We start from the raw sequence: 26,949 nt of genomic DNA on the forward strand, positions 1-26,949 counted from the left end.
GCACACCCCAAATATACCACCTTCCAATAAATTCTTTTACATTTGCTGATTTTGTTAAAGAACAAAAGTTATTTAAAAAAAAAAAATACATAGCATCAAGTCAGGCAGAAGAAAGACAGGAATTCCATCTTCCTAAGCAGATGTCAAAAACATTTAAACAGCTGTCAGACCAGTTCAAACTGTCATCAGAAGTGACCTTAAAAGCAAGTTTAGTTTTTAAATGTTATAAAAAAAAAAAAAAGTGAAAAAATAACACAGTGCCGTTATGCAGCTGTCTGAAATATTAAATGAAAGAATGAACATCTGTTCAGTTGCTCTTCAAACTTTAATGGTTTGGAGAGAAATTCTGTTGTCTCAGATCTTTAAGAACATCTGAGGCCCATACAGCTTCAACACCTGTGAAAGATTCTCTCTGAAATCATACATTCCTACTTCAAAGTCTTTTACTACTATTCTTTGCCAAACATATGCCAACAAACAACAGAACAAATTATTAATAATATTTATGATATTTAAACCTTCTTGCAGTGTATATTTTAGACCAAGAATAAAATCCTTTGGACTCTTATTCACAGAAGATATAAAGCTACTTTTTAATGTCGATACTAGTAAAAGAACAATTTGGTAACAAACGAGCTATTTTACTGTATCTGAACGCTAGATACCTAAAATTATTTGTTTTCAAAATTAAAAAAATAAATAAAATCGTTTTGAGAATTAGTTATACATATGCTTTAGTAGTTTTAAAATGCAATCCTCTTTAATATGCTTATTTCATTCAGCTGTATACGAAAATTATTCCTTTTAGAATTGAAAGAAATGCTGTGCAAAGAAGTATTAGGTTTATGTTAAGTATTTTGTGATGAAAGTCACCTTGCTAATATAAATAAAACGGTTCTAGACACACATTTGTCTAGAAATGTGAACATGTATTTCCTGTTAATGTCTTTTTCAAATATATGTGTGTATTTGAGTGAGCACATACATACGTATCTATGTGTATATAATAGATTCTGTATATTCTAGCTGGTGATGCAATACTCCAAACTTAAAACGCAAAAGCTACAACGATCTCTGGTCAAAGAGATGCCGTGTATAAATTTCTATTTCCACGTGCTTCTTCTAACCTAAAAGTACCTCCAGTTTTTCCATTGATCTTTGCACCTTTGATGAGAAATCATTCAAGTGACTATTTAAAGCCAGAATTGCTTTAAGCTACATTGGAATTTAGGCCCTTGTACACCATTAAACATGAGAGTTTTGAGAAGAAAATATAAGTATTGCTTTTGAAGTGTATAAATGAGCTTTTAAATGTCTACCATTTGAAAACTGCTAGTGAAAACGGGGAAGGTTTTATAGGGAAACCATACTTTTATTCTAATGTCTGGACATATGAGGAATATTTTTTTACACTGATGTGAGACTGCAAAATTAGATTTCTTTAGGCTCCTGCAGACGCAAGTCTGTGCCTTTAACTCCGGCTTTACATTAAAATTAGCAGGGGGCACCTGGGTGGCTCCGTCAGTTAAGTTTGAGGCCTGCATCCAGGTGTCAGAACAGAGCCTGGAGCCTGCTTCAGATTCTCTGTCTCCTTCTCTCTTCCCTTCCCCTGCTTGCTCTCTGTTTCTCTCTCTCTCTCTCTCTCTCTCTCAAAAATAAATAAACACTAAAAAAATTGAAAAGGAAATAGGAAACGTTTCTAAAATCCAAGTACCCAGGCTATACTTCATATCCATTACATTAAAATCTCTAGGTTGGCAGGTAGCTTGAAGGGCTCTTAAAGCCTCAAATGTAGTTCTAATATACATCCGGTTTGGAAACAATCTGTAAAAAACGTAAACAAATAATCACTTATCAAGTATAATAAAATAATCATGTGTTTTGTATAAATCGATGTCTATTTCTAATTAATGAAAAACATTTTATTAATGTTAAATATGCTGCTCATATATATATGGGTATTCAGTATCTTACCATCTCAGAGACAACCAACTAAGAAAAATGAAACAAAACATACCTAAGTGTTGTGACATATTGCTATTAAAAAAATCCTGCTTAGAGATTTTTGGCTCAGTCAGTTGAGTGTCCAACTTTGGCTCAGGTCATGATCTTGTGGTCCGTGAGTTCAAGTCCCATGTCAGGCTGTGTGCTGACAGCTCAGAGCCTGGAGCCTGCTTTAGATTCTGTCTCCCTCTCTCACTGCCCCTCCCCCACTCATGGTCTGTCTCTGTGCCTTTCTCTCAAAAATAAAGATTAAAAAAAAGTTTTTTAAAAATCCTTCTTATTTTTAAATTACTATAAGGAGTAGGTATGAACTCTTGAGTTATAGATTTAAAATTAAAATTCTTAATGATTCTATACAGAATAGCTGAACATTTAGGAATGCAACGTAATATTTAAAGTTCTATGGTTTTCTATGAGTGCGTCACAAATTACTGAATGATAATTATTCCCCTTCCTATGTAGTTTTATTAACCCTTACAAATTAAACAAATTTTATAAATTAAATAAGGTTATGACAACTGATAAAATATTTTAAAAGTGGTTTGCATTTTCGTCTTTCATAATTAAAATTTGCATACTTAAATAAAACAGAAACAAAAATTGTGCAATCCTTCATAAAGACATAAAAAACTATAAGTTCTATCAGATAACACAAGGAACTTGGTTTTGAATTTGAACTCGCCCAAGTCCGGGGCGCCTGGGTGGCTTAGTATGGGGCACATGGGTGACTCAGTCAGTTAAGCTTCTGACTTCGGCTCAGGTCATGATCTCATGGTCTGTGAGTTCGAGCCCCAGGTCGGGCTCTGTGCTGACAGCTCAGAGCCTGGAGCCTGTTTCCGATTCTGTGTCTCCCTCTCTCTCTGACCCACCCCCATTCATGCTCTGTCTCTCTCTGTCTCAAAAATAAACAAACATTAAAAAAAAAAGTGAACTCGCCCAAGTTCAAAGCATTTGGATTAATATTTTTACAAGTTTCTCGGAAAAGGAAAACAACCCCATTAACCAGTAGTGTGAAGAACTGCTTAATTTCACATAGCACTTGCAAATATATTTTTTATGATTGCTTAATTGTGTTGCTTTACCTTCATAGTCATGACATTTAAATTCACTCTGTCATATAAGGAGAAAGAAAACATTAAAATTGATTGCATATACCTACAAACCATGATTTCAAATTTTAAGAGCCTCTTGAATATTTGTTCCATAGTTTTTTTAAACTATTTATTTTCTCCCCCTCCCCCCTCCCCTTCCTCCTTCTTCTTCTTTTCCTTCTTCTTCTTCTTCTTCTTCTTCTTCTTCTTCTCCTTCCAATTCAGACCCTCTCTTAAAGCTGGTTCAGTTACAATGTAGAGACTAAAAATTAATAGTATCAAATAATAGGATGCTGAATCTTCTACCTCAATTATGCTATGTTTAAGTCTGTTTAATATAATCATAATATTATTGATAGAGAAGGAAAAATCAACAAGATACCAGTTCAAATATCTAAGGTTTCAGGTTTCTGCAGTTTTTTTTTTTCTTTTTTTCTTTTTTTTTTTTTTTTTTTTTAATCTGGCAACTTAAAAGATACCATCTTGTGTTTGGAGCAATAGAGATAACCCTTTCCTCTTTGTGCAATAAAATTTGAAATAGCATACTGGCTTGTTTTATTCTCTTACTTAAATATACACTGGGGACATATACACTTAACGATTGTTTACATAAAAATTTCAAAATATCTGAATACGAAGGCAACATGTGCACGCACACACTCATATGTATACATGTAGGTGTATATGTAAATGTCTCTCTATACTTACATATAAACTTAGTCAAACATCATAAATAAATAAATAAATAAATAAATAAATAAATAAAATATCTATTACATAACCCTCTTTATAGCTATAGATTTATGTATATGTATGTGTGCATATGTACATACCCCCACACATGTGTAGGTATATGCACTTGATTGCACTTTTGCTTTCTGTCCTGTACAGTTTGTTGTCTCCAGACACACATTTTTGAATAAATTTATGTGATTGTAGTCATATATTTAAATTCATATATATGGAAAAAAGATACCTTCCTTTTATTTTTTCTTAGCTATTAACAACACAAGTATATCATAAAATGGATTCTAAAATGAAAACTCTCCCTTAATTTCTGTTATGACACAAACATTTGACTTTAATCTTGCATTAACTGGTTTTTCTTTCATATTTTTTCTAGTCAACTTACTATTTGCCAAAATATTTAGGTAGTAAAAAATTTGATAGCTCATTAGCAGATGATCTACTGTCTGCACACAGCACAGTATGGATTCATTCTTGGCACCTGTGACTAAAATGCCATTTGGAGCACATTTCCACAAGGACACCTTGGAGGAAATTGTTTTATGTTCACTGAATATATGTACTGTTTAAGGAAAATTATGGATTGGGATCACAGAATGGCAGTACAAAACATATTTGATAATTGCTTACTGTGTATTTGCAAATCCTGCTTTATTGAAACCAGAAGTATTTGGCTCTCTGTGTTGTTGTCAGTTATTCCTGGCACTTCATATGCGTTGGCAGAGTTTAAGGTTTGAATGGAAAAACAATTTAGAAAACTGTCACATCAAATTGGAGATAATTATCTCAACATAATCTAGTTAGAGCAAGAAGTTGCAACAATTAAAAAAAAAATGTGACAGCATTGCTCTCAGTTGAGAACAAAATGGTTAAGGGACGCCTGGGTTGCTCATTCAATCGAGCGTCTGGGTCTCGATTTCGGCTCACGATCTACCTGCTGTGGGATGGAGCCCAGCATTGCACTTGGCGCTGGTTGTAGAGCCTGCTTGGGATTCTCTCTCTCTCTCTCTCTCTCTCTCTCTCTCTCTCTTTCTTTCTGCCCCACCTCTGCTCATTCTCCTCTTTCGCTTTCTCAAAATAAATGAACAAACAAAGAAAAATGGTCTGGGTGCCTGGGTGGCTCAGTCAGTTGGGCGTCCGACTTCCGCTCAGGTCATGATCTCATGGTCCATGCGTTCGAGCCCTGCGTCCAGCTCTGTGCTGACAGCTCAGGGCCTGGAGCCTGCTTCGGATTCTGTGTCTCTCTCTCTCTCTGACCCTCCCCCATTCATGCTCTCTCTGTGTCTCATAAAATAAATAAACATCAAAAAAAATTAAAAAAAAATGGCCTGGCTCCAATGGACTTTTATGGTTAGGCAAGCCCTGCTCCAATGATAACAGTGTTTTATATATGGAAGCAGCATTTGGTCCCAGTCATTAAAGAGAGGAAATGGAGAGCTAGGACAATAAAATATGTAGAAATAAAAATAAACTAAGCATTCACATATTAGGCACAATTTGAGATGGTAAATTGATAATAAACTATTAAAGCAAACATGTCTAATTGAAGAAACTTGAAGCTCTTAATCACTATACTGTATTATTTATTATAATACATTATTGTTTTCTCAAGGTTTAGCATTAATCTCTTAAGACATTAACTTTATATGAGATTAAAAAGTGGATTAAAATGATGGATATGTAGGGACGCTTGGGAGACTCAGTTGGTTAAGCATAGGACTTCAGCTCAGTTCACGATCTCACGGTTTGTGGGTTGGAGACCCCATTGGACTCGTTCTGACAGCTCAGAACCTGGAGCCTACCTCGGATTCTGTGTCTCCCTCACTTTCTGCCCCTCCCCTGCTCACGCCCTGTCTCTGTCTTTCAAAAATGAATAAAAATGTTAAAAAATTAAAACAAAATGATTGCTATGTAAAAAATAAATAAAAAAATACAACACCTGAATTTGTGCTTTATTAAAAATACCAGAATTTTCTTTGGTTTCTTATCTTTCTTTAGTATCATCAGCCATTTACAATTCTTATAAAATAAATTAGACAAAGCTTTAATATTTCAACTTCTTTCAGGCCAAACAAAATAAGCCTTATGCCATCCATTCCTGGTTTGATTAAAATGCAACATATAAAGTAAAATTTAAGTGAGAGTTTAGAGGGGTGCCTGGGTGACTCAGTCAGTTAAATGTCTGACTTCAGCTCAGGTCATGATCTCACAAGTTTTTGAGTTCGAGCCCCGTGTTGGGCTCTGTGCTAACAGCTCAGAGCTTGGAGCCTGCTTCAGATTCTCTGTATGTCTGTGTCTGCCCTTCAGCCTTTCTCATTCTGTCTCTCTCTCTTTCTCTCTCAAAAATAAATAAACATTAAAAAAATTAAGTAAATAAGTGAGAGTTTAGAAGTTTCTTTGTAAAATGAAGTCCATCATTACTATAATTAAATATAAGCTTTTTAAAAGAAATCTAAAATTACTATCTCTAGACATTAAAAGTAACTTAATTTCTATAGTTTAGTTTGATATGTTGAGAATTGAAATTATAAGCAACAATAGAAGCAAGATAAATTAAATTATAGTTTGTAGCTAAAATATATGAAACTAAAAATAAAGCAAGACAAAAATCTTATTATAAAATATATTAATTTTTGTTTTATCTTTTCCCTAATTGAGTAAAAGTTTGGCTATTGTCAGAAGGCAGGTGGCTTTCTATAACTTTAGTTATCTTATGTCAGGAATAATCATGAGAATAATAATAAAATAATCTATTTTGTCTCCCCCTGTTCTGTGCATGAATGTAAACTACAGCAATCCCATGATTCTTAGCTAACTAATACCAGATATTCCTATGGTCACTTTAAGTTTCAGACCATGATTCCTAGGGGCCCCTGGGTGGCGCAGTCGGTTAAGCGTCCGACTTCAGCCAGGTCACGATCTCGAGGTCCATGAGTTCGAGCCCCGTGTCAGGCTCTGGGCTGATGGCTCGGAGCCTGGAGCCTGTTTCCGATTCTGTGTCTCTCTCTCTCTCTGCCCTTCCCCCATTCATGCTCTGTCTCTCTCTGTCCCAAAAATAAATAAACGTTAAAAAAAAAATTAAAAAAAAAAAGTTTCAGACCATGATTCCTAATCTCTTCTTAAGATATACAGTATGTAGCTTTTTTGATATCTAAAACTACTGATTTCTTTTAAAGTTATATGTACCCTCTTCTTCCCTGCTACCACTAACTCCAGAGAAATGCCTGAAATACGTGAAGACAAATGTGGTGAGCTCCCTGTTTCTTGCCCAGTTTTTCTTCTTTCAGCTTACCATCCACTTTTTGATACAACTTTGACCCATGATCACTTCGAATTTTTGCGTGATGTCACAACACAGCAGCACCTTTCTTCAAAGAAATTTCCTTAATATTTTCTCATCTCCATATACTCCCAATTGTTTTAGCCCCTTGATGTAAGATATTTAAATATGTAAAACCAGCCCTTCCAGTCATTTATATTTTGCAGAATGTTCCGTCTTGCAATATAGTTTCATATCTGGTTTCTATTTAAAGGTATCAGCCAAAATGTCCATGTTAACACTTTTTTGCCATTGTAATTCATTTGGGGCAAGGAAAGAAGAAGAAACAGAAGTGGCTAGCAGTCAAATTTCCCACGGCTAACCTGCTAGTCCACATGCTGTCTTTGCTAGATACCCTTCCATTGCCATCAGTGTTCTTACTATTAAATTTGTATAAGCAATATTTACTTTAAAAGTGCATTTTTTTGGGAAATATGGGCATTGTGGCGATACATGCACGATCATTGCATTTCCATGATAACACCTACACATACAGGGATTAGGTTTTGCCATAGGTAGCAGAGGAGCTCTTTAAAGTGTTGAAACAGTACAGAGTGAATTCAGTTCTGTAATCTGTTATGGATGTGTGCCACATTGGGCTATGGTGTAGAGGGCTGGTAAAGCAAAATGCACAACAATTATGGAAATACATAGAGACTTTTATATAGAGTTTCTTTGTCCTACCACCCATTTCTCTTCTTCACCAATTCTTATTGTGAATTGGCAGTGACTATTCTGTGGCAGTGACTATCTATGGACATCCACCTCAATATGTGTTTGAAGCAAATGAATGTCAATGGACACTTGACATTTGTTGTAGCTAATATATCCTTAGATGAGTATCAACTGTTTTTGCTCAAAGTCAAGACAATTTCCCACTTGCAATACATGTAGCACGAAAGATAATTTTGTGCGTGTCAGAATAATCTCAATGGTAATTCAAAATAAATTCCTTTAGATTAGTTGTCAGTATCACAATAATTATTTGCAGATTCTTTCCAAAAACAGAAAATTAGACACCTCTGTACCCAGTGCCAGATTGTAAGGAAAAATTCACTGGAGCTGGGACGAGGAAAGCAGGAATTATTCTGGTGAGAAGAACAGAGTATAAAGGCCTCTTTGCACACTACTGGGAAACATCCACTACAGATACAACATGGGAAAGAGAAAGGACGTTGACCTGAGTAATATCCGTCTGTAGGGAAGGGAGGAGGAGATATATAAAACTTGTAGAGGGGTTGGCCTTAGTAGAAGTGTAGACCATTTCTGCATTGTAAGAGTCAGGAAATCAGAATAGATGGATTCAGATGCTGAGAAATGGATGATTATGATTGTGAGAGCTTGTAGTAGTCTCTCAGATTGATTCTATTTCTCCCTGAAATGGGGAAAAAGGGACTCAGCTGAGTGAAGAAGAAAGAGGAGCCGTTGAGAAATTATAAAACAATTACACAGAAAAAAAAGAGAAAAGTGGTTTGACCAGAGAAATACAATATGAATCCTGGACAGTATTAACGATCCCCTTACATTTTATAATCATAAAATGAGGGGAATCAATGTGGTTCCTGAACATTATTAGGGGAGCCATGCAATATAGCAATTTCCTCTCTGTGAACCAACATTCACTGATAAAATTGTGTTTTAGCATTTACTCACTACTGTTTACCTTTGTTATGATTACTAAATCTTAAAAAAATCACATTTTTATTGATTACATGCCACTGTTGCCTACAGAAATTGATAATTAGCCAATCTAATTAATGGGCTAAGATCTTGTATGATGCATAACTTATTTTGTGTGACTTTCACAAATTGGACTGGTAAATTTCCCATGAAACCTGGCCATTTGAAAGCAGTTACATGTGCGATTGACAACTGTTGTTGCTACTTAAAAACAAAGAAAAAAAAAATGATAGGATTTCCACAGGTGATTTCCAAATTATCAAATTACCTTCTGAACACTGACTGTGAGGCAATATTCTAAGGTATCCTGGAGGCAGCCTGCTTTCATCACATTCAAGGCTCCTAATTGGTGTTTCTCTATAGATAAATACAGAATTAAACACTGATACCATGGAGGAAGAGCTAACATCTCCTATTCAGGGAAACAAACAAACAACAACAACAACAAAGAAATCTCATTAAACACTTTTTTAAGACTCTACCAATAATGTAGATTTGTTTCAAGAATTAGATTTTTTTCTGGCTATGCTTGTTTTTTCTTCAATGTAAATAACAATTGAGTGATTATTTTCTTTGTTTCTTTTGAGTTGATGCACTGTTTGTTTGTGTTTTTTTTTTCTTTAGTATCCCCTCTCCTCGACTTAATCTAATATATAAAAATGAAATTTGGCACCTCTCAATGAAATACCAAAAAAGTATCCCTTAATAAATATGTTATTTTCCTTCTTTATTTTTATTTTTAAATAAGAACAGTGGCCCTCATAAACTTATATAAAGCAATTTAGTCACTTAAACTTTTAAGGGAGGGACACCTGGGTGTCTCAGTTGGTTGAGTGTCCAACTTTTGGTCTTGGCTCAGGTCATGATCTCATGGTTCATGGGATTGAGACCTGCATTGGGCTCTGTGCTGACAGCTCAGAGCCTGCTTGGGATTCTCCCTCTCCCTCTGTCTCTGTCCCTCCTCTGTTTGAGCTCTCTGTCTCTCTCTGTCTCTCTCTCAAAATAAATACATAAACATTTAAAAAATAAAATAACTTTAAGGGAAATATTTATAATACTTTCAACAATATTTGTGGTGAATTTATATTTAATGTGTGCCATGTTAGGTGTGGTGGTTGGAGCATATAAAAACAGTAGACTATCCTGAAGGGAAGTACATAGAACACCTAAGTGTTGAAAAAGTAACATGTCATAAGGGTTTAACAGAAAAAGAGTTTTAAGACACAGGAGAGAATAATGTTGCTTTCTTATTTTCAGGGGAGGCTTACTATGTGAGTCAGTATTTCAATCTTACTTTGAAATGTGCAGATGATTTGGAAAATCAGGTATACACTTTGAGATCACATACATAAGTTGGGTCATCTACAAGTTGCTTAAGTATATTTTGATGAAACAAATAAAACTCCTAGATAGGGAGTTTTCACATTGTTTATTTAAGATCAAAGTCATCAAATATATATCAGAAAGGAAAATTGTGGCTTAGCAGTTTTGTATAGAAATTCTTTTTCATCTGGGTATTAGGTTCATTGAAAAAAATTGAGGGCTAGAAAGCAATGAAATGACATGACAATAGCCTTGGCATTCTTGTTATATTTTACTAGAAATTGTAAGAGTAGAGAAGAAGAAATAGAGTTGAATAATACTGGGAAGGCAGATTACAGGTAGACAGGGATACGAAAAACAAATTAGATTTATTTCAGAAACTTCAATATTGGACGATTAGGGAAATATTAGTTCCATTAAAAATAAGTCTCTGAGTAGAAAAAAGCATTTCAGAAAAGAGAAGATGAGTTCAATTTTGGATGTGAGTTTGAGATCTTCGAGTGAAGACTTTGATCAGACTTCTGTAAAATGATCACGTTGAGAATAAATCACAATTGTAGTTATAAACATGGGATTCATGCACATGTTGGTGATATAAGCCCTGAAATTGCATAACATAGTCAAGGGGAAAAGTACAAAATAGCAAAGAAAACTTTAGGAGAATAATGCCTTAGGGAAAATGAACTTTAAAATATATTTTAAAAAAAGAGGTGTTTTGAATTCATAAATCCATGTATTTTCTTGAGAATTTTACACATTCATGAAGCTTCAAAACATAGATGTTTCATTTGTTTGTTTTTAGTATATGTGCTGCCAAAGCGAGCACTCATTTGTTTGTTTTTAATTGCAACTTGCAAAGTTAATATATTTTGGTAAAAGTAAGTTTCACAATAACAGCCCCATCATTTTGTTAAGTTTACTGTTAAGGCAGTTATAGAAAGCTACTAAATTTGACTTTGCCCAATTTTACCCAAACGACAAGAAAATACTTTCATTAAAAGTTCTTATGCTATAATGTAAATGTTATAAGATATGGTTGTGTGTTATTCAAAAATAATTAGTAGCTATGGAATAATTATACATATATAATATATATACATATATATATACACATATACACATATATACATATGTATGTGTATATATACATATATATGTATATGAACGCTCATGTTTCTAAACTTAATTAACATGTAAAAAGCATGTTTAAGAATTTATTCAAGGGGTGTCTGGGTGTCTCAGTCAGTTAAGTGACCGACTCTTGGTTTTGGCTCAAGTCATGATCTCACAGTTTCATGAGTTCAAGCCCACGTCAGGCTCTGCACAGTCAGCACAGAGCCTGCTTAGGATTCTCTCTGTCTCCGCTTCTCTTTGACCCTTCCCCACTTGCACTGTCTTTGTCTCTCTCAAAATAAATAAACTTAAAAAAATTTAAAAACAAGAATTTATTCAAAAGGTTAATTGAGGGGCACCTGGGTGGTTCTGTCAGTTGAGTGTCTGACTTCAGCTCAGGTCATGGTCTTGCAGTTTCTGAGTTCAAGCCCCGCGTGGGGTCCTGTGCTACCAAACAGCTCAGAGCCTGGAGCCTGCTTCAGATTCTGTATGTCTCTCTGTCTCTCTCTGTCTCTCTCTGTCTCTCTCCCCCCTGCTCATGCTCTGCCTCTCTCTGTCTCTTAAAAATAGATAAATGTTAAAAATAATTTTAAAAAGGTTAATTGAAATTAAACACAAAATGAGAAATAACAATATAATTTTTACTTGCTATAATTATAATCATATTATCATAAAATTGAACTTTCCTCAAGAAAATACAATTTCTATTTAGAAAATGTACATAACAGTACAGCTATTAATATAAAATTCTCCCTGCCATTAAGGATTATGACTTTTAAAAAATTATTAAGTTTTTATTTTAGTAATAAAAAATCAGCTAAGAATAAATTTCACCAGGAAGGCAAAAGTACCAGGAAGGTACTTTGAAAACTTTATGACATTGACAAAGGAAATAGAAGATTACAGAAATAAATGGAACAATATACCATGATCATGGATTGGAATAATTACTACTGTTAAAATGTCCATACTACCCAAAGCAATTTCAGATTGAGGCAATCCTAATCAAAATACCAATGGTATAAAAATACCATTTTTATATAGAGCTATTTTATATAGAGCCATTTTATATAGAGCTAGAACAAAGAATCCTAAAATGTGCATGGGAACATAAAAGACCACAAATAGTTAAACCAATCTTGAGAAAGAAAAACAAAACAAGGGTTACCACTCTGCTTGATTTCAAACTTTCCTACAAAGCTATATTAAACAAAACAGTATAGTACTAGCATAAATACAGACACATCAATTAATGGAATAGAATAGACGATTCAGAAATAACCCAACACATATATAGTCAATTAATCTATGACACAGGAGACAAGAATATACAATGTGGAAAAGACAGTCTTTTCAATAAATGATATTGAAAAAACTGGACAACAAAAGAATGAAACTGGACAACTTTCTTACACCATATATAAAAATAAATTTAAAATAGATTAAAGGCTTGAATGTAAGGCTTATAACCAGAAAATCCCTAAAAGAAGACATAGTCAGTCAGTAATCTCTTCTACATCAGTCTTAGCAGTATTTTTTTGGACCAGTCTCCTCAGGCAAGGGGAACAAAAGTTAAAATAAATGGGATTATATTAAACTAAAAAGCTTTTACACAGTGATGAAAACCATCAACAAAACAAAAAGGCAACATACTGAATGAGAGAAAACATTTGCAAATCATACTTCTAATAAGACCTAATATCCAAAATATATAAAGAATTTACACAACTTAACACAAACAAACAAACAACCCAAGTTTTAAAAATGGGTAGAAAACTTGAATAGACATTTTTTTCCAAAGAAGACATGTAGATGGCCAGAAGGCACATTGAAAAATGCTCAACAGCACTTTTCATCTGTCAGAATGGCTATTCTCAAAAAGACAAAAAAAAAAAAAAAAAAAAAAATGCTGGTGAGAATGAGAAAAAAGAACCCTCATACACTGTTAATGGAAATGTAAGTTAGCGCAGCCACAATGAAAAAGAGTATGGAGCTTCCTCAAAAAATTAAAAATAGAACTACCATACATTCTAGCAATTCCATTTGTGGGTATTTTTCCAAAGAAAATGAAAACACTGATTTGAGAAGATATATATATATATCTTAATGTATATGCAGGATTATTTACAAATGCCGAGATATGGAAGCAATCCATCAACAGATGGATAAAGAAGACATACATATGTATATATGTTTGCGTGTATGTATATAAATTCATACGTACATACATACATACACACATATACATATATACATACATACAATGGAATATTACTCAGCTAATAAAAAAGGATGAGATGTTGACATTTACAACAATATAGGTGGACCTAAATGGTATTATGCTAAAGGAAATAAGTCAGAGAATGATTTCACCTATGTGTAGAATCTAAAATACAAAACAAATAAATAAAATGGAAAGAAATAGACAGATACAGGAAAATTATTATCAGAAGATTCAGTTGGGGAATAGGCAAAATAGGTGAAGGGGAATAAGAGGAACAAACTTTTGGTTATGAATGAAATAAATGATGGGGATGTAATACAGACCACAGGGAATACAGTCAATAATATTGTCGTACATTTGCATGGTGATATATGGTAGCCAGACTTATTGTGGGGTTATTTAATAATGTACAAAAATTTCAAATTACTATGATGTACACCTATAACAAATAGAATTTTGTATGTCAGTTATAATTTAATAAAAATAGTAGTTATCTTTAAGCATTTAAAAAAGAAAACTAGAACTAGTTGAAATCTGGTTTGCCTCTAAACTACAGGACTTAAAAAGCCTTTATTGAGCTCTGTAGCTGAAAATGCCATTTCCCATTTAATAGCCACAATGGAAGTCCTGTCCGGCATTTATTCTACCATGGATAGCCTCGAGTCATATTTATTCTACTGTCAAAAAATATTTACTTTTATCATGAGCTTGTCATTTTACTGTACTGAAATGAAAGAAGGAAATGGTTTAGAAATCACGAAGTCTCTTGTAAATGTAATGGCCCTTGATAACTTGTAATTATTTTGTTGTTAAAATATTTTTAAACCAAATATTGATTCTAAAATATTGTGAGACAAGCAAAGTAAAAGATGGGAAATCTAAACTTGAAGGTAGCAAGTTTTCTCTTGGTCATTGACAAATTAATTCATCCTGACACTAGTCAGGTTTACAACCTAGTTTACATAGCTGATGTAACTGTTTCTTTGACAGGGTCAGAATTAGTCCTATTACATAGAATATTTATTTTGCAAACTGTAAATACAGGAAGAAAAACTCTTTGTAATGGCAATAGCTACTTGAAAGAATGACCTTGAGACTATAGAAGGGTAACAGGCCTGTTTGCTCTTGATCTAGGTTTAGTCTATTTTTCAACAAATAAATAATTAGGGGAAAACATACAACGAGAAAAGGGAGAGGAGGTTGACCAACCAGATGGGCCAAATGAGCCTAATAATGAAAACATTTGACAAATATTGCCCTGTTTACTCATTTATCTTGGTTGGACTCAGGAAAAAAAAAAATTATATACCTGATGTTTTAAACTGTGGTATTCTCCCCACTTTTGTTGAGAAAGAATTGACATACATCACTTAAGGCATACAGCATGATGGTTTGATATCCATGTATTGTGAAATGATTATTGCAGTAGGTCTAGCTAACATCCATCATTTCATGTACATAAAATAAAAAGATAAGAAAGAAGAAAAGAAAGAAGAAGAAAAAAACTATCTTTTTTCCATGTGATGAGAACTCTTAGGATTTATTCTTTTAACTTTCCTGTATGTCATACAGTAATGCTAACTATAGCCATCATGTAGTATATCACATTCCTGATATTAATTATCCTATAACTGGAAATTTGTGTCTTTTGGCCACCTTCCTCCAATTTCCCCTAAACCACTCTCTGTTATCTTGTGATCACATGTCTGATCTCTTTTTCTATGAGTTTATTTCCTTTTTCTTTCCTTCTTTTTTTATTTTTATTTTTTAGATTCTACATATAAGTGAGATCATATAATATATATCTTATTCTCAAGTTAATGCACTCAAGGTCCATTCATGTTGCCACAGATGGTAGGATTCCATTTTTGTTCATGACTGGATAATAGTCCATTGTACATATATAACACAACTTCTTCATCCATTCATCCATCAGTTCACACTCATGTTGTTTCCATGTCTTGACTGTTGTCAATAATGCTGCTATGAAAATAGGAGGGCAGTTATGTTTTTCATTTCTTGCTTTCATTCCTTTGGATATATTCCCAAAAGTGCAATTGCCAGATAATTTGGTGGTTTTATCTTTAATATTTAGAGGATCCTCCATACTGTTTTCCATCGTAGCTGTACCGATTTACAATGCAACAGTGTACAAGGGTTTCCTTTTCTTCACACCCATGCCAGAATTTGTTATTTCTTGTCTTTATGAGGGATGTTCTAACATGCATCATTTTTGAGAGAGAGAATGTGAGTGGGGGAGGGGCAGAAACAGAGGGAGATACAGAATCCAAAGCAGGCTCTAGGCTCTGAGCTGTCAGCACAGAACTTGATGTGGGGCTGGAACCCACAGACCACAAGATCACAACCTGAGCCAAAATCAGACACTTAACTGACAGAGCCACCCAGGCTCTTCCCATGTTTTGTTGTTGCTGTTGTTTTCATTCATTAGTTGTTCAGAAGAGTGTTTAAATTCCATGTGTTTGTGAATTTTCTAGTTTTTCTGTTAAGTTATTTCTGGTTCCATGGTGGTGTGGTCAGAAAAGATACTTGATATGATTTCAAACTTCTTGAATTTGCTAAGCCTAATATGTGGTTTTGTGTCCCAATATAAAGCCCATCCTAGAAAATATTCCATGTGCTTTTGAAGAGTGTGTACTATGCCATTATTAGATAGAATGTTTGGTTATCTCTGTTAGGTCCGTTTGGTCTATACTGTTGTTCACATCTGCTATTCCTTATTGATTCTCTATCTGGGTGATCTAGCTATTTTGGAAACTGGGATATGAAAGTTCCCAACTATTATTGTATTTCTGCTTATTTCTCCTTGTAACTCTGCTAATTTTTGCTTTATATATTTAGGTTCCCTGGATGTTGGGCACATAAATATTTACAATTGTTAGATCTTCCTGATGGATTGGCCACATGATTATTATTATGGATTGACCTTGTCTCATTTTACTATTTTTAAAGTCTATTTTGTCTAATATAAATATAGCTACCCCTGCTTTTTTGTCGTTGTTTTACCATTTGCTTGAAATAACTTTTACACCTCTTCACTCCCAGTCTGTGTCTTTAAGGCTAAAGTGAGTCTCTTATAGGCAGCATATCGCTGGATCTTTTTTTTTTCTTTTAATCTATTCGTGATTTTTATCCTACTGTCTTTTGTTTTGTTTCAATGTCTTTTGATATCAGTATACTTTGACTTCTTTATCTTGTTCTTTTTGTGTAATTGTTACTGTAATTTTCCCTTGTGGTTACAGTGAAGCCTAGATAAAATATCTTCAAATTATAACCCCATAGTTTAAACTGATAACAATTTAACGTCAATGAAATTCCTAAACTTTAACTTTTTACTTCTCCTTTCCCTCACATTTTAGGTTATTGCTATTACAATTTATATGTTTTTATATTGTGTAACTAGTAACATATTATTTTATATTGTGTAACTATTAATAATAGTTACAATAACTTTTACTATATTAGTTTTTCAAAATTTTTAAACTAGACTTATAAGTGAATTATGTAACACCAGTACATATTATAGAATATATTTGACTAAATATCTGCTATTACCAGTGAGTTTCAGGCCACATTTTTATGTCTTTATGATGTTAATTGCTATTAATCCTTCGAATAACTCCCTCCAGCATTTCTTGTAAGACGGGTCTAGCTTTTGTTTGTTTAGGAATATCTTTGTCCCTCCTTCATTACTGAAGAAAAGCTTCATTGGGTATAGTGTCCTTGGTTGACTATTTTTTCCTTTCTTTTTTAAAAATGTTTATTTATTTATTTTGAGAGAGAGGGCATGAGTGGGGGAGGGACAGAGATAGAGGGCTAGAAAGAATCACACACAGGCTCCTAGCTGTCAGCTCAAAGCCTAACATGGGGCTCAATCTCATGAACCATGAGATCATGACCTAAGCCAAAATCAAAAGTTGGAAGCTTAACCAACTGAGCTACCCAGGTGCCCCTCCTTTCAATATTATGAATATGTTACCTTGTTCTCTCTTGGCCTGAAATGCTTCTATTGAGAAATCTGCCAAAATTTTTATGCGGGTTTCCTTGCATGTAAATTCTTTTTCCTTGTTGCTTTTAAAATTCTTTCTTTGCAGAAACCTGGATGGCTCAGTGAGTTGAGCATCTAACTCCTGATTTTGGATCAAGTCATGATCCCACAGTTTGTGCAATCAAGGCCCATGTCAAGCTCTCCACTTTCAGTGTGGAGCCTACTTGAGATTCTTTCTCTCCCTCTCTCTTTGGTCTTTCCCTGCTTGCTCTTCCTCTCTCTCTCTCTCTCTCTGTCTCAAAATAAATACATAAAATTTAAAAAAATAAATGAATAAAATATAAAATTCTTTGCCTTTTGACAATTTAATTAGCACATGTCTTGGCGTTACCCCATTCAGATTCAACCTCTTTAGAGTTCTTTGGGCCTCATGGATATGGATGTCTATTTCTTTTTTCAGGTTTGGGAAGTTTTCAACCATTATTGCTTTGTATATACTTTCTCCCACTTTCTCTTTCTATTCTCCTTCAGAAACTCCCATAATATGAACCATATTTCTTTTCATTGTATTCCATAAATCGTGTAGGTTTTATTTTTTCCTTTTGCACCTCTGACTGAATAATTTGTAAGATCTTATTCTCTAGGTCACTGATTCTTTTTTTTTTTCCATAGTTGAATCTGCTTTTGAAAGTCTCTACTGAATTTTTTACTTCATTACATTTTTCACTTTTAGAATTTCTGATTTTTTTTTACTAGTTTCTATTGCTTTATCAATCTTGTTCTGTTCATGTATTGTTTTCCTGAATTTGTATAGTTACCTGTGTGTGTTTTCTTATAGTTGATTAAAATTCTTTAAGAGAATTATTCTAAATTATTTGACAGTTCAAAGAGTTTTAGAGCTTGATCAGTTTCTTTAGTGGGGTTGTATTTACCTGATATTTTATGTTCCTTGATTTCTTACTTCAGTATCTGCACATTTGAGTGATTAAGTTCTCTTCCAGACTTTACAGGTTTTGGGGGCAGAAGCAGATATTCACCAGACAGTTCAGTTCAGGTTTCTGGGTGTGTCTCATGGTAATTTTCTTAGGCAGGTGGTGTCTCCTATTATGACTCATTTTTGGGTGAATCAGTTGAGGTTGGGAATGGGGGTGTGCTGCTGGCTGAGAACTATTGGATAGGACTACTGACTTTTCCCTACTCAAGAGAGAATGAAGGAAGGGCTTCATTCTTCCCTGGATTCATTGGTCAGCCTTACTAGATGATTGCTACTAGATACTCTATTCACTTATAAATGGGGTTCTAAATTAGCTTCCTTGCCCTGGCAGGGCAGCAGAGCAGAACCTAGGGGCTGTATAGCTTGCTGTTTTAAGACTCAAATCAAGCAAGTGTATATACCTAATTCCCTGGTCACGTATGGCCACCAGTTTATCTCTGCCAATGAGGAAAACCACAAACTGGGCTCTCTGTTTAAGTGCCATTCTATATAGCCCCACTGTTGAATGGACTTCTCAGCTTCCTCATGGTCTGGCTAGGTTTTCTAGTTAGACTGGCTGAAAGATACATTCAGTGATAAGTGGGGCTATGAATTAAATTCTCTGCCCAGGCATAGTTGGAAAAGCATCTGTAAAATTGGTGAAGCTCCTTATTTGGTTTGCTGTTTTAACTCGTATCCAAGTTCTGTGGCCAAACAGTCAGTGACTTTGGTCTACAAACCATTAGCTCTGCCTTCCCTTCTCTCACCTTGGGCATCACTGGGCTACATAGCTTTCAAGTATTTTTCCAGACTCTCTGGTCAAATGGGATAAGGAACCATAGTGTATGTGGCAGTTATGTCCCAGCCCTCTTGCCTGAATGGGAAGAGAAAGGCTACTGTCCATTTCTCAGTCTGTCCAGTTGAGAGGGACTGGAAACTACCTTCAGTCTTGGCAATGAATTAACCACTCTGCCTTTGCATAGCATGAAAAGTCTCCATGCCTGGTACTAGCTTAGCTCTGGGAACTCTTACTTCTGTCTGTCTGTCTGTTGGCTGGGGCACTGGTGGGACATACAGCTTCTAGGAGCTGTTGTCAACTCTTATGATCAGATGGGATTAAGAGAGCACTCTTTACAAACACTAGGGCTATGACTCAGCACCTTACCTGGGTGTGGGTATTGAAGAACACAAATTCAACCAGGAAATTTAAAGATCAAATTGGCTTTATTCAATGATTTATTAATCAAGCAGTATCCCACCTAAAAAATAGAAGGTACACTAAATAATTGTACAAAATGGAAGATTTTTATAGACAAATGGTGTGGGAACAAGGAAGTTATCAGCAAAAGAAAGGTTTATGGAATGGTCACTTTCTCTTAGGGGGAAAGGATATGGGATTTTATCATGCACATTACATTACTAGTGCTGATCAGGAAGTTCCAAACTAATTGGTTTAAAATTCATCTCCTGGGAGAGGCTGAAACTGCAATTGGTTAGGTATAAAATCTTAACATAAATTACTCTGTTTTGGTTTTGTAGTTTCTTTTCAACACCGACAAACCTGTCTCTAAGGTCAACAAAATTCATCTGAGGATCCAAGTCAAGTCAATCTGTACTTTGCCAAGTGATCTCATCAAAGTGTGCCCTCAACTTGGTTCTGCAGTTAAGGAAAGCTGCAGTTAAGTTAAGGGGTTACTACTTAGTACTATAAGTATGAACTCAGTGGGCCAAAATCCATGTGCTGGTTGTTGCAAGTCCTTTTCCCCTTCTCCATTATAGTCAAATTCTCAATGATTGAACCCCACAATTTTCCCTGCAATGCTCATAGCATGAGATCAGAGTAGGTGTAAGGATTAAATTGCAGTGTAGGGCTAAGCTGTAACCTTAAGAAATAACAGCTTGTTTTAACACTGTAGATTAAGAGATAACAGCCTTGTCCTATCAATCAAAGGAATAAAAGTTCAAGGAAAATCAACTGGATTAGTGTTTGATTGGATTGGGGCAAGGGCCTGTCTGAACTGTTTCCACCCCCATCTGGGAACTATTTCTTTGTTCTGTTCCCAGGTGATGATAAGACAATGTGGTCAGCTATAAAAACTCTGTACCCCAGCTGTTCGAGACCGCACTCTGGTCAAGAGTGTTGGTCCTGATCGGTTTGCCTTGCCTCTCATTGCAATAAACTTTGTTTATTGCACTGGTGCCCGTAGCATTCTGTTTCAGGAGTCGTGTGGGTGCAACATTTGGTGCGTTGGCCTGGAAAGTTAAAGGTCTGAAACAGAGCTCTTTCCATGGATTGCTCTGCTGACCCTTGGAAGGAAGCTTGGGATTGGGAAGAGGTAAGGATTGGGGCACACCATTTGAATGACTCAAGAGGGTCTGCCATATGCGGCTATAGACCCAGAGTCAGGGTTCCTACCGGGATGCCAGTGGATCCCATTTGGTTTGGTTTTTGTTAGAAAGGATCCTATTTTCATGTGGCTGCCACGGCCTACTGGCCTGGAGATCTCGAACTTGTGTTCTCTTCGTGTCCTGATTGTTTGCTTTCTGTTAATTGTCTGTGCGTCCTATTCGGGTTTTGCCTACTTGTTTTCTTTCTGTTGATTGTCTGTGTGCCTTCTTGGTTTTGCCTATCTTTGTCATGGGTCAAAATCAGAGTATCCCACCACTGAGTCTTATGCTAACCTGTTTCCAGGACTATGGGAGAGCTGCCTCAGTTTTCGGCTTCCACATCAAGAAGCCAGTCCTTCGAACTCTCTGAGGTAGAATGGACCAGCTTTCAGGTTGAATGGCCTCCGCAAGGGTCCTTTGACCTTGCTCTGGTATATAAGGTTCATGCTATTGTCTATTCTAGGCCCCTCCTTGAAACTATATTTGTGACCCACCAGCCAACTTGTGGTGACTGCCAGCAGCTGTTGCAGGTTCTCTTCACCACTGAGGAGTGGGATAAGATCCGTCACGAGGTCCAGAAATTAGTGATGGGACCAAACCCACCGAGGGGCAACACACCGAGGATCCTGCCGTACTCAAAGTTTTTCCTTCCTCACATCCTGAAAATTGGGACCCAAACACTCCTCACAGTAGGTGATTATTGACCCTATTTCGCCAGACTCTACTGGGAGGTCTCCGAGTGGCCACCTGCCGGACCACAAACGTGTCTAAGGTAACTGAAGTAGTTCAGGGGACCGAGGAAAGCCCCTCAGCCTTAGAAAAGTTCATGGAGGTGTACTTTACCTTTACCCCTATAGACCCTGAGGCACCTGAAAATAGAAAGGCATTAAACCTGGCCTTTGTCTCACAGGCAGCCCAAGACATTCGGATTAAATTACAAAAATTAGATGGGTTTGAAGGGAAAAATTTATCTGAGCTAGTTGAAATAGCCCAAAAATTTTTTAACAATAGGGATTCTCAGGAAGAGAGACAGACAAAAAAATTGACTAGGGTCGTGGCGGCCGTCCTGGATGTCCACAAAGGAAGGGGACCCCAAACGCCGAAAGAATTCTGGTCTGGGCAAAAGAAAAAAAGACAAAGGGTTAGAGCGCCACTAGGAAAACAATGTGCATATTGCAAGCAAGAGGGACGCTGGTAAAAGGATTGCCCCAACTTAGCCCAGTGCAAAACTCGGCCACCCCAGGCGTCTATAATGGAAGTCGATTCTGACTGACAAGGCCACGGGCGGTGGCTCTGTGGCCCCTTCTGAGCCGTTGGTTACTGTTAATATAGGGGGCCAGCCTAAGACTTTCTTGGTGGACATTGGGGCAACCTTTTCAGTTCTAAAACAAGATCCTGACCCCACCAGGCGAGGAGCAACCTTGGTGCAAGGAGAGACTGGGTCCCAAACTTGGTAAATGGACCACTGAAGGAAAAGTAGATTTAGGCGGTAAAACTGTTATCCTGATATCAACATGTTTTCAGACGCAGTAGTTTTGTGTTTCAAGGGCAAAGGCATTTCGGGGCTGCAGTTATGACAGACTGCGAGGTTCTATGGCAACAGACCCTCCCCACCCCCCCTCCGCCCCGAACCTCAGCCCAGCGCACAGAACTCATCACACTAACTAAAGCCCTGAAACTCAGTAATTTATACCAACAGCTATGCCCTTGCAACTGCGCATGTGCACCGGTCCGTCAATCAAGAGCGTGGCCTCCTCACGGCGGAGGGCAAGAAAATTCTAGACCTTCTGGCAGCCATCTGGGAGCCTGTGAGACTCCGGATCATTCACTGCCTGGGACATCAAAAAGGCGACTCCCTAGAGGCAGTCGGAACACCCCTGGCTGACAGGGCAGCACGGGAAGCTGCCCTAACTGAAAGTAAAAGTGCTTTGGGACTATTGATACCCTGCTTCCCCCGGAGCCCAATTTCACTCCTAAAGATTTGGAGTGGATTTCAAGGAAAGGGGGAAGTATGATACCGGGAGGAAGTGGTTTCAGGATCCTGAAGGTAAGATACTCTTACCCGCGGCACTCGGGCGACGCACAAGGTGCGTCTGCTCCCCCAAGGGACTCCTATCTGGGAAAAACAAAGATGGCAGAATTGGTGTGGAAAAGTTCAGGGCACAAGGGCTGGGAAAAGAGATAGAGGAGACGGTTGAAAGATGTGTAAGTTGCACCCAAGTAAATCAGGGTGCAAATAAAGTTTCGGAAGCTAAAAGAGATAGAGGAACTGACCCAGGCCATTTTTGGGAAGTCGATTTTACTGAAATTAAACCAGGGAAATGCAAATACAAATATTTGCTCGTTTTTGTGGACACCTTCTGCGGGTGGGTTGAGGCATTCCCCACTAAATCAGAAACGGCTCAGGTGACAGTTAAGAAATTATTAAATGAACTAATTCCTAGATTCGGGCTGCCTCTGAGCATAGGATCGGACAATGCCCCAGCCTTCACCGCACAGGTATCATAGGGTCTAGCCAGAGCATTGGGAAAAGGATGAATCGGATTCTAAAGGAGACCTTAACCAAATTGTCCCTTGAGACTGGCGAAAATTGGGTTGATGTTCTTCTGCCTTTTGTCCTCCTACCTGACATTCACTGTAAAACATTCAGGGGTCCTACCATTTCTGTTCAGGAAATCTTGTAGTTTATTGTTATAGTGATTGTGGCATGTTTGGGTGTTATTTTAATTCATGAGACAGAAAGAAACAGATTCATGTGTAATGTTGAATATTGGACCACTACTGCTTTTCACATTTGTAAATTGGTTTTATGTTAAGCCCTGTAGCCTAGAAAACTGCTGTTATTTCTGACAGACATGTATTAATATTGTACTTTGAAGGTTATAAATATTATGTGGAAATTCCTCCCTTTTGTTTTGAAATTTATAATAACAAGATCTTCATGTTAAAATGTGGTTTTGTTGAGCCACAGTTCTTTCTGGGGAAAGAGGGCTGTGCAGAATGGGATCATTTTCCTTTATGGGTTTCATTTTTAATAGAATGAAATCTCGCTGCGTCAGTAATGATATTTAATTTATATTTGTGCTGGCCATTCATTTAGTAATCTCTACCGTAATTTTAAGACAATTGAAATGTAGAGATTTTGAACCTTGAGCACTTATGATTCATCTTAAACTGAGATGGTAAAGGAGGCTTAGTCTGAGTCAAGAGGCACGAGCTAAAACCCTGGAGCCGCGCTGGAAAGGACCGCACACCGTGATCCTGACTACACCAACTGCTGTGAAGATAGACGGTGTCCGAACCTGAAGTCATCACTCAGGTTAAGAAAAACTGCGTGGAGGCGGAAACACCCAGGACTGATACGGGACCAGAGAATGAACAGCGATGGAAGGTCAAAAGACACCCAGAGGATCCTTTAGAAATAAGACTGATGCGGGAATAATAATAATTGTCTGGGTTTGCATAATAAGCTTGGGAGACTGTGCGGAACTGCACCCCTTATATTTTTGGCCATACCAATGGGAACTCAGAGACACTGTCACAGGGAAGGTGGTAATGTCTAATGCCTCTCATACTATGCCTTGTTTCTTGTTCGACCTGTGTGACCTGGTGGAAGGATGGGGGTTGCAAACCTGGGAAAGAGCTCTCGGGAACACTGGGAAGAACAATTATGGATGTGGAAATAGGGCACTAGGGTGAAATTTGGCTAAGATGCAGATAGAAAAAAAATGAATGTGAAGGAGAGGGTCAATACCACTGTGCCAAACGGGGTTGTGAGATGCTAGCCCCTTGGTTAACAGGACGGGAACTTGACCCCCTAATTATTCTCCTTAGAAACCCAAACCCCCAATATGAGGCCCAAGGAAGATGTAACCCAACACCAGCTCATCTACTTTCTCCTCATTCTGGGATACCGGGCACACTTGGGGCCTCCGAATGTATGATGTGATTGTGCCCTTGGGGTTCACGACCAATTTTAACCCTAGGGGACCTCCAAGGGCAGGGTTGGTGCATAGTGTCCCATGCCAACAATTCCGGAGTAACTCGAGGCACTCTCAGTTTAGTAAGGAACAATCTTAGAGCCAGGGAACATGCCAGGGAGGCCAGCAACAATTGGTATCACTTAGTCCCCCTGGCTCACATCGCTGCTCAACACCATAGCTGGGCCACTGCTATTGTTACTTCTCGGGTTAACTATCGGCCCATGCATTATCAATGCATGGTACAGTATGTCAAGAGGCGAGTTGGTGAAATAAGAATTATGATGATTAGGTCAAACTATGTCCCCTTAGTTCCTAATGATGAATCAAGGGATTGATTCACGGACAAAAAAAGGGAAAATATAAGGGTTAAATTGTAGTGTAGGGCTAAGCTGTAGCCTTAAGAAATAACAGCTTTATTTTAACACAGTAGGTTAAGAGATAACAGCCTTGTCCTATCAATCAAGGGAACAAAAGTTCAAGGAAAATCAACTGGATTAGTGTTTGGATTAGGGCAAGGGCATGTCTGAATTGTTTCCACCTGCATCTGGGAACTGTTTCTTTGTTCTGTTCCCAGGTGATGATAAGACGCTGTACCCAGGCTGTTCAAGGCCTCACTCTGGTTAAGAGTGTCGGTCCTGATAGGTCGGCCTTGCGTCTCATTGCTATAAACTTTGTGACTGTCACTGGTGCCCGTAGCATTCTGTTCAGGAGTCATGTGGATGCAACAAAGGCACAGATAGTCAATAGAGTATTTATCAAAGGAAAGAAATTCAAATTTGAAGGATTTCAATTTTACAGTTGCCAACTTTCTTTATTATGAAATTTATTGTCAAATTGGTTTCCATACAACACCCAGTGCTCATCCCAACAGGTGCCCTCCTCAATGTCCATCACCCACTTTCCCCTCTCTTTCCCCCCCGCCCCCCCATCAGTGATAGCACTGCTAGGAATTTACCCAAGGGATACAGGAGTGCTGATTCATAGGGCACTTGTACTCCAATGTTTATAGCAGCACTTTCAACAATAGCCAAATTATGGAAAGAGCCTAAATGTCCATCAACTGACGAATGGATAAGGAAGTTGTGGTTTATATATACAATGGAAAACCACTTGGCAATGAGAAAGAATGAAATATGGCCTTTTGTAGCAACATGGATGGAACTGGAGAATATTATGCTAAGTGAAATAAGTCATACAGAGAAACACAGATACCATATGTTTTCACTTTTTTTTTAATCAAACTACTTAAATATAGTTTTAGGAAGACTAATGTGAGTTTTTAAATTTATGCACAATATTCTCTAATCTATACACACAGATTTTTGAAAAAGAAGAAATTATCACTATGGTGTCATTCTGAATCAAAAAGAAAAAAAAAAAAAAAAAAAGCTCCTGTTCTCCCTATGTGGGTCTTAAGGTACTTTCTTTTATCTTTTTATCCTTTTTTTTTTTTCATGCTATACACTCCTCTCTAGAAAAAGCCACATTCCATAGTTATTCTGGTGCCTCACAGATAATATAAATATCTCCTTCCTTGACACTTTCACTGAGTTGTAGTCTTTTTTACTCTAGTGTATTCTTAATATGAATATCCTAGGCTTCTTTAATTTCACACGCTCAAAATTAGTACTCATTGCCAGGGCTTTTTAAATATAATTTGTTCCTTGATTAGTTGAGGTCATTCATCCAGTCATATAAACATACTTCACAAAAGACTTTTCTTCTGCCATCTCACATTCAATGTTTCAATAAATATTCTTGATTCAACCCCCAAAAGTTCTTTGTAATATACATGTCTCTTCTCCAAGGTAATTGTAATGCTTTAGATCAAGATCTCTTTCTCATTAAAAAAAAAAAAGTTACTACAAAAATATCAAAGCATGTGTGTAAATAAGAAAGTAGTAAACATTTTACAGAAGTGATAAAATACATCACAACCTATTGGCAAGGAGTTCAATTTAACTGTACATACAAATTATGCAAACTAAAATACCTTTGAGTAGCTTCTTTCCATATGTTCATTTAGAAAAGAATAACATTATTAAATTATTGTACTGATACTGATACACTTAGACAACATTGGCACATCATATATTTT

This window comes from Prionailurus bengalensis, chromosome B1, assembly GCF_016509475.1.
Source record: "Prionailurus bengalensis isolate Pbe53 chromosome B1, Fcat_Pben_1.1_paternal_pri, whole genome shotgun sequence".
Lineage (NCBI taxonomy): Eukaryota > Metazoa > Chordata > Mammalia > Carnivora > Felidae > Prionailurus > Prionailurus bengalensis.